The sequence below is a fragment of the Rhagoletis zephyria genome, unplaced genomic scaffold (assembly GCF_001687245.7).
Source record: "Rhagoletis zephyria isolate East Lansing unplaced genomic scaffold, Rhagoletis_zephyria_1.1 Rzeph_scaffold_04642, whole genome shotgun sequence".
Taxonomy (NCBI): Eukaryota; Metazoa; Arthropoda; class Insecta; order Diptera; family Tephritidae; genus Rhagoletis; species Rhagoletis zephyria.
Genome location: NW_016161725.1, coordinates 22,658 through 32,283, shown reverse-complemented (window position 1 = coordinate 32,283; position 9,626 = coordinate 22,658).

The window sequence follows — 9,626 nt, the reverse complement described above, 5'->3', positions numbered from 1 at the left end:
ATCTTCATCTTCATCTTCATCTTCATCTTCATCTTCATCTTCATCTTCATCTTCATCTTCATCTTCATCTTCATCTTCATCTTCATCTTCATCTTGGGACGAGAAGCATAGGCAGCATAGCTTGGAAATGAAGGCTTCGTACAATGCTGTAGCAGGAGGGATGGCGTAAGGGAATGAAACCTAGACGTAGATCCTAAAATATTTTCACGCGCTACGGAAATTAAACGTCAGGCGGGCTGTAAGGTAACCAGATCAGTGTAGCATATCTCAAACAGAGATTTTCGCTCTCAGGATAGCAACGGAGCTATCCGTTCAACTCAAAAGTAAACGTGTACTTATCAGGCGGCAATTAAGGCCTTATATAGTATTTCATCTATAAACGATCTTCGCAGCAGGGAAGCCAATGACAGTCTGACCACTAACAGGAGGCTACTTGTGCCCGGAGACACAGGAATAGATGGTAATGACAACGTAGATAAGACTTCATTCATAGTCTATTCATACAGTTAGCTAACGAAATGGACGACAGTATGATTAGATAGTTCAAGGCTGGATGGCAGGGGCGAACGCAGGTAGGGGTTTTGGGGGTACAAACCCCTCCCGAAATGCCTGCGGAAAATTTTAAGAAATTTCTCTCTTTGTATTTAGTTAATTACGTAAACAAAAGCAGTACTGTTTTTATTTCCGTAAAAGTTTGTACGAATTTTCAACTATTCGCAAAAATCTGCAAATAAAGAACCAACCGAGGTGAATGAGCACAAGCTTGGAAGCATAACCGGACTAAATATTGATGTTGATAGATAACTCATACGCCATGGCATTTTAACGATATACGTTTTCTGCTCCGCGCCCGCACTCACGGACACCATGTCTGAAGTATGTTGACTGTTGCAACAATGCACTTTCAACATAGGCTGGAATTACTTTAAGACCATAAGAATTGGCAGGCAAACTTGAATTCACCTATATATATAAATGTGAATGTCTGTTTGCTTATTACCTTATAACTTCTGAACCGCGGCACGGAATCGCACGAAACTTTGCACACTTATTTGCTTTTTCCGCGGGAAGGTTATAGGCATAGAGAAAAATGGGCAGTGCTGGAAAAGAGGGCGTGGCACCTCCTATACTTACTAAAATTTTCATATTGTATATCTCTTGAAATATTTGTGGTAGAGCATTGGAACTTGCTGTCGAGATAAATAAAATTAATTCCATACTCATGGGAAAAAATTGGCGGTATTAGAAAAGGTGGCGTGGCACCTCCCATGGGCGTGAATTACTTAATCAGCTCTAACTTAGGAACCGTAAGTCACATGAACTTGAAATTTGGTATGCAAACATATCTATAGTAGATGCTTATCTTAAGGTATATGTAAATGAGTTTGTAAAAGGAGGCGTGGCAGATAACATAGGCGTGGAATTTTTAGTCAGTCATAACTTCGGAACATAAGTCACATGAACTTGAAATGTGGTATGCAGGTATCTACGGTAGGTGCTTATAGTAAGGTATATATATAAATAAGACTGTGGAAGGGGGCGGCAAATCCCAAAGGCGTGGAATATTTTACCAGTTATAACTTCGGAACCATAAGTCACATAAACATAACATTTGGTATGCAGACATATCTATGGTAGGTGCTTATAGTAAGGTNGCAGGTATCTATGGTAGGTGGTTATAGTAAGGTATATATGTAAATAAGACTGTGGAAGGGGGCGGCAAATCCCAAAGGCGTGGAATATTTTACCAGTTATAACTTCGGAACCATAAGTCACATAAACATAACATTTGGTATGCAGACATATCTATGGTAGGTGCTTATAGTAAGGTATATATAAACGAGTTTGTAAAAGGGGCGTAGCACTTAACATAGACTTGGAATTTTTTGCCATAACTTCGTAACCACAAGCCACATGACCCCCCTAATTCCTTCTGGGGTGGGGTGAAACCCGCGGGTAAAAGCTAGTTTTCTATATACTTTAGTTAAAATTCTGTCCAAATTTCAAGTCATATGAATTACGTTGTTCAGCAGCCAGCCCTCCTGATATCAATTTATATGCATACTAGCTTTTACACCGCGGGTTTCACCGCACGTATTTATACAAATATGAAAAAATTTTTATGTAACGATGTTATATTTCATTTCTTCTCGAATTTTAATATAGCCGTGATAGCATAATAACGTAGAATAGTTGTTTAGCTGGGGTGCTATGAAATCAAAAGCAATAATATGTTTATAATAAAATAGTTTTAATAAATTATATAATAGTTGAAATACCAAAGTTGTATTGTAATAACTAAATTTTAACTATCTAATTTCTTACTCTAATATTATTCCGCAGCACGTTTTAGTACTTCAATGCATCTATTAACATAGATGCATTTTCCAATGCAATTATCATAAATTTTATTTTCGATAAAGAGTTGGTTTTATTTTAAGGCATCCTTTTTTATTGTCATTGCAAAAGCTAAGTGAACTGGAAACCGAAGTTTTTCAAATTCTAAAGGCATATCAGAAGGAATTAAAGGGGTCACGTGATTTGTGATTCCGAAGTTATGGCTGATAAGAACTTCGACGCCCATGTTATGTGCTACGCCCCCTTTTACAAACTCATTTATATATACCTTACTATAAGCACCTACCATAGATATGTTTGCATACCAAATTTCAAGCTCATGTGCCGCGCTCTCTTTTATATATACCTTACAATAAGCGCTTCCCGTAGACATGTCTTCGTACCAAATTGCAAATTCTTTCGACTTATGGTTCCGAAGTTTTAGCTGATTAAACATTTGCAGGTCTATTGGCGGTGCCTACGCCCCCTTGCGAAATTTACAACATATTTTCAAATAAGACCATACCTATAACCGTCCCGGGGTAAAAACAAATAAGTCTGCCGCGATTCCGTGTCGTGGCTCAAAAGTTATAAGGTAATAAACAAACAGACATTCACATTTATATATATAGATAACAAGCTAATCTCACAAAAAATTTCAATCGATCTGAAGAATGATGGGTTTTTTGGACATGAGCTCTCCGTCTAAATGCTCTGGTAACACCACTTTATGTACATACATACTTTACATAACCCCTAAAAGTACTACATATATACTATATGCATATTTGGTTTGCGTTTTAAGTTTTTCGAAGCTTTCGAAAGGGGAGAAGTAATTGGAATAATTTACATATCTATTTGGGAGAAAAAGTGTATTTTCAATGTCGCTGAATCACCAGAGCAAAAAGTGCTACGTACCGAATGCATTCTGTAAAAATAACGAACTATTTTAAATTGAAAACTTCTGCCCCTCCGGCTGCAGATTTTTCACAAACACCCGAAAATTCATCTGACGAGTGTCAAGTACGGAAAAAATGAATACGCTCCGGCGCTGGGAAACTTGGTGCAGCTGATTCCAGAGTAAGAGTTCATTTCCACCACGCCTTAACTGCAGTTAATGCCTACGGGAAAAGGAAATTAAAACAGGTCTTGGTGAAAGTGGGCTATAAGTTACCCGAGTCCCACAGTTCTCAGGACGTAATGATGAGATAGAGAAAAACTTATAGGAATTTTACTAGCATGTATGAATATTAACGTTTAGGCGTAGTTTGATTAATGCCCAAAAATGGTCGCTTCCCTAAGTTTAAAAAATCAACACCCTCATTGTTTTCAATATGCCGGTAATTTCACAACCCTCTGCGTCACGAAAATCAAGATTTAAGTTCTCTGCAACCGAATTTATATATCCACGTCCTTGCAGGTTCCGCTTAATGATGCGTCAAATTTTGGTCACCGTAAACTAAGCGATAACGAGAATTATGAGCTCCTTGAATGTCCGGCACGATGTCTTTACATCGCCTGACTACGTAATTTGACATTTCAATTATCATGTGTTAAAATGTGTCAAAGGTAATTTTCTACATTTAAAGTCAAATGCCATGCTAATATTTAAATTAATATTAGCGGTATTCATCTAAACCGATAGCTTTATCAAGCAGGAATTCTTAAAATTTACATGAACGCCCCATACTCTCTTTTTGTATACACTTGCGACAGAGTTACATTGTCTTCAGGTTATCAAGATTATTCAGTGATATCGTTGTAGAAATTTATTTGAAATGTGTAAACGAGTTTCCATACAAATTTTGACAGTTGATTTCCAAAGTTTACAAAATTATAATTTTATACGGTTTATAAGGTTTGATGAATACCCTTATTATGTTTCTTTACAGGCATTTTTTCAATGTACCTACGGAGCATAGTCCAACACCATTCCTAGACGCTCCTGATGTTTGCAATCAATCACTGTACCTAGAGGTATACCGATTCTTGCAGATAGGGCCAACACTTCCTGTGACACTTATTTCCAGTGAACGCTCCTGTCTTAAGCTTGAATCATATTTACGAAGTAAAACTAGGGAACAAAGATTAGATGGTTAAGCTTTACTTAGCATCCACAGAAATATAGAAGTTGCGAATAAAGAAATACTGATTACAATATTTTCTTTTAAGTCGAAGCAGTAGAGAAATGATATTTCACATTTTTCATGCATAAATATGTAATAACTCGAATTTATTGAAAAAAATATAGACATTTTGTACCACCGAAAGCATATTTGGTGCAACTGATTAAATGAAAAAAAAATAATAATAATTTTTAAACCCCTCCCGAAAAAAATTTCTGCGTTCGCCCCAGCTGGATGGAATGAGTTAACCACATGTAAAACTGCAAAAATTATGTGCGAAGAGAGCGAAAGTAATTATACTTGCTTCGTGATACGGCTATCAAGGAAGGATTGCAGAGTTGATACCGGATAGAGTGGATATCAACAGCGTAGTCACGTGCAGGAAGTGTCGTGAGTGGGATACCAGAGAAGCCTTAGAGCCCGTTCACATGGCAGGCGCTCGCTAAACGTGCGTTATACGGGGCCTTAGAGAATCATCTCTGACGAGGTCGAGCAATGTCAGCAACTCGACTAGAATGCTTAGGAGCCATCAATTCGAGAAGTTAGAAGACATTCCAAAAGTAGAGCTGAAATTATTACTAAAATTCGCAAAAAGCCTTGACATCCTTTTTGATATCTACTTTAAGGCCTTCAACTGAACTCCAACTGGCAACGCTTGGGAGAGATTAACCTAACCTGAATATTCACTTATTTACTCTGCGTTCGAAGTTAGACGGGGAATACTTGATGCCTTCGCTACTTCTGATCGGTTTCACTTGTACGCAGCGGCATCGGAAAGTGCATGGCTGACGAAACGACGGGCAGCACTTCATAGTGGTAGTTTCCTCGTAGAGAAGAAGTGAGCTTACTGGATAGAACCAAACCACAAAAAATAAACGAGGGATTCGTAGTTTCAGTTTACTTGCTTACTTATTTTTCAAAGGCTGATTTTTATAGGCAGATAGACTGCGACCCTATTTCAGGGCGACAATTAGATCTTCAAGTTGCTTGACGGCCGTACTTTGGGTACCGAAAAAGAAACAATTGGGAGAACACACAAAGCAATCAGTTGGTTGCCGCCAACGTGGGCACCGGCGGCAACAAGTTGTAAGCAATGGACGCAATCTTAGGCCTGTGAGATGCACCTTTTTTTGTAGTGAGGAGCGAACGCTACCCCTAAAGACGTATGGCTCCTTACTGTACGGATACCCAGATGCTTAACAGACGTCCGCCGCCTCGTCGACACCTCAATTTCTGTGGAGTTCGGCCAATATATACATAACAAATACAGTAACAGACAGTCACTGAACTTCACTATAAGAAATTTGTCAATTGCTTCATAACCCTTAGTCCTATGTTTGCAGTCATAGAAGCTAAGTCCCCAAATCTTGCTGAAAAATAGCTAAATAGACCTGCACGGAAAAACGCGTGTTATTCTAGCACAAGAACGCAAAAATAGACGGGCACGCTCAAGGGAATTAGTTACTTGTCTCCAACTCTCGAATCGATAGAAGTTTCTTCCATACTCATTCTGTCGAAATTTCCAAGGAGGAAAACAGAATCTCCTACTTAGCTCGTTAGCTTTCCCAAGGATAAAGTATGTACTTCTAAGAAAAATTGAACTCCCTCTCAAATCAAGCGAACTCTCTTGAATGTAACTCAAAGCAAAAGCACTGGATTACTCTTACCAAATCCTCAATTAACAGCTTAGAACTTTTGGCTAACAATAATCACAAACGCTAAAGAATATCTATTGCGTAGTTTTCCAGTAAAGATGCTTAGTTGCTTTCTCCAAAGATGTACAGAATAATTAATCCTGCTGTTGGTAATAGATATACTAAAAGAGGGTTTTTATGTATATTGATTGCTGATTTCTAGACACGCTTTTGTATTTGTTACTAAGCCTCAATGGCGGAAGTATACTCAGATTACCCGAGGATAATGTAGACTTACAAGAGGATAATGGTGGCAGACATTTAACAGCGATAAGCGTACAGAAAACATAAGTAACCAAGAAAAAATAAGCTAACAACAACAAATGAAAAATGAATTCCAAGATTACAGGAAGAATACGATTGTAAAAATAATAAAAACCCGATTTGAGTTATTATTACCGCTACTCCACCATTTCTTATATTTTACTGCTTGCTTCTCAGCCTTACGTCCCTCTTTACTTATCGCTTTTCATAATACCTCTTAATCGTTTTAGAGCATTGTTATTGTTTTGCCTTCAGTTTATTCTGCAGCCTATTGTTTGCTGCCGTTTGGAGTGTTTGCTAAGTGTTTTCATTGTAAGATAATCTACCGAAAGTATCAAAAAGTGCAACGCCAAACGCCGCAAAAGAGACAAAACCAATGACAATGACAATGGCTTAGTGGCTTTGACTGTAGTTATGTCATTTCTTTGACAATGAGACTGGCAGTGGTGGTTTAGTAACCACAAAGTATACTTGAATGGTTTTGAAAAGGATAGTAATATTACCTGCAACACTGGGCGTCAGTATTGAGATTCCAAAGGGAAAGAGGATTGCATTGCGGTGAACGTGAACCAGACAAAGTGCCTCCAGCCTACAAGCAAATAATACCGGTGCCTCTACCAGAGCAGCAGCTACCCGACTAATAGGCTGGAACGCTTGCTTGCTGTGGGACCTAATACTATCAGGGAACAGTTAAGAGCAGAGAAACGTCGGCTCAGAAGAGTTCATTGGGAGAACGAGCCTAGGCTAAGACAGGCCAAACAATTTTAGGGAAGTTACAAGCCCAAGAGATGTAGAGACTAATTACCCACCAAAAGACACAGTAAAGATATGTACATATATAAAAATTTTTTACTACATGTAAGGGGGTTGCCACCTGCTTAAAAAATCAAACTCAATTCCAATTAAGGCAATTAGATAAGTGAAATATTCATAACAGTATGGGTGTCGGACGACAGAGGTTTAAGGAGGTTTTAAGTTGGAAATATTTTGAAGGGGGTTTCCACCTGTTTTCAAAATCGAACTTAGTTAACTTATACACAATGAGGTATTAAAATATATCAAACGAAAGAGTGTTAAGGAAACATTAGTTTGAACACTAAGAATATTTTTGATTTATTTAAACAGGGTTACCGCCCGTTTTAAAAGGTTAATTCAAATTATTTAATAAGTTAATTTTATTATTTAAATATTGGTATCAATTGAAATGGGTTTGAAAAGGCTTTACTACTGAATTATATTTTGGGGGTTGCCATATGTTTAAAAAATTTAATTCGACTTAAATTATCAGTTAATTAAAATATATGTCACAATGTCAGATAAAGAATATTTATGAAGGCTTTTATCTTTAAACTACTTTTGAAGAGGGTTGCCAGCTGTTTGAGAAGTTGAGTTTAAGTAACTTATACGTAGGTTATATGAAAAATTAAATTATGGGTGTCAAGGGAAAGATGGTTGAGAAACCTTAAGTTTGAACATTTGCAATGTTTGAATGCGGTTGCCAGGTGTTTAAAAAATTAAATTCAATTTATTTAATAAATTGGCTGAATTTTTAAAAGATAGGTATGAAAGTAATTGAAGATTTTAGCTTGAAAATGCTTTCTAAGCGGACTTCCACCTGTTTTGAAAAGGCGAATTTGGATAATTTGTACACAAGTTTAAGAAAATATTAAAATATGTGTGTCAAAGAGTTTTATGAAAGCTTTAGTTCGAAAATAGCTTCAACGCATTTTTGTGAAGCTCATTAGGTTTGTGAAATGACAGGGTGATTTGAATTTTTTTTTCACATACATTTTTGGACCACTTTAGTGTACACACCCGCTCTTAAATCGATGTATCTATGTTTATAGTTATGTACACTGACATCAAACGACATCACCAGCCACTTTAAGGACTGACAATGAGCCTAAAAGAGAGAGATCAATTCAAGTTTTCAGACAGTTGACTATCTAAATTGAGCTCATTTTAAGCTGATGTTGAAGAGGATTATTCGTGTAATGGGGTCATGCACATACTCGTACGTGGTTTATATGTATGTATGTACATATGGAATGCTCAAACTTTTTCCCACTTGTTCTCATTTTTGCATCATTTCGAACGAAGTATTCGAGTAAACTACCAAACAGTGTAGTGCAAACCTCCCCATAGCCAAAATGAAAAGCGTAATTTATTTCACGCCTAAAAAGCCACACCTTGCCACAAAAGACGGCATGGCATACAAAAAGCAGTGTGTGTAGGTAACTATGTGCAAGGGTGGCAGCAATTAAGCCTAAAGGTGGTTTTATACATAAAGCGCTTGCTTTTGAAACGCAACAGGCAGGTATACGGTGAGAGCAGCAGGCAAAATGAAGGGCCAACCGATCGAACGCTTTGTTTTTGTCTGACACGAAAAGCGCGCTATTTCAAAGATGGCTTTGTTTCATGTGAAGCGCGCACACTTCCACATACATAAATATGTATGTATGTATGCATGTGTGCATAAATATGTATACAAGCATACATACGAAAGGATGTACAAATCGCATAAAATGGCGCAACAAGCAACACCAATTTAATCGGCTTAAATTGGTGGCGGCTGCGAATGACCCACCTCAGACGCTCAAACCACGGTTGCCACTCATTTCGTTTTTGGTTTAGCAAAAAGTGTGCCAAAATATAAAAAAATTTACCAAAATATGTTTTAGCTATAGATTTTATTATGCAAATATTTTAAAAGTACAAATTTGTGATATATATACATATATAAATATATGTATGTATGCCTGTATGCATGTATGGAATAAAACTGTTGTCGTTTTCTTTATGTGCGCATCACGTAAAATCTACTGAACAGATTTAAACGAAATTTTAAAGGATTATGGCGAAGTACACAGAGAAGCTTGTTATATATGTACATACATTTTAACGCAATCGTTCAAATCAATTGGTAGATATAGGATATGAAATCTATATTTTTCGGCAGGCAAAAACACCAAAAAGGCTTGACAAGTTTAAGTATTTTTTTTTATTTTTGATTTGCTCGCATAATACCCGGATGGTTTAAAATGAAAAAAAAAATTAGAGAGTTGCCACCAGTTTGAAAATTTCAGTTTAAGTAAATTGATAAGATACATTAAATCTTGCAAAATGTAAGATTGAGTCGAAAATATTTTTGAAGAGGGTTGCCACACCTGTTTGAAAAAATTAATTAAATTGATCAAACTAAAAT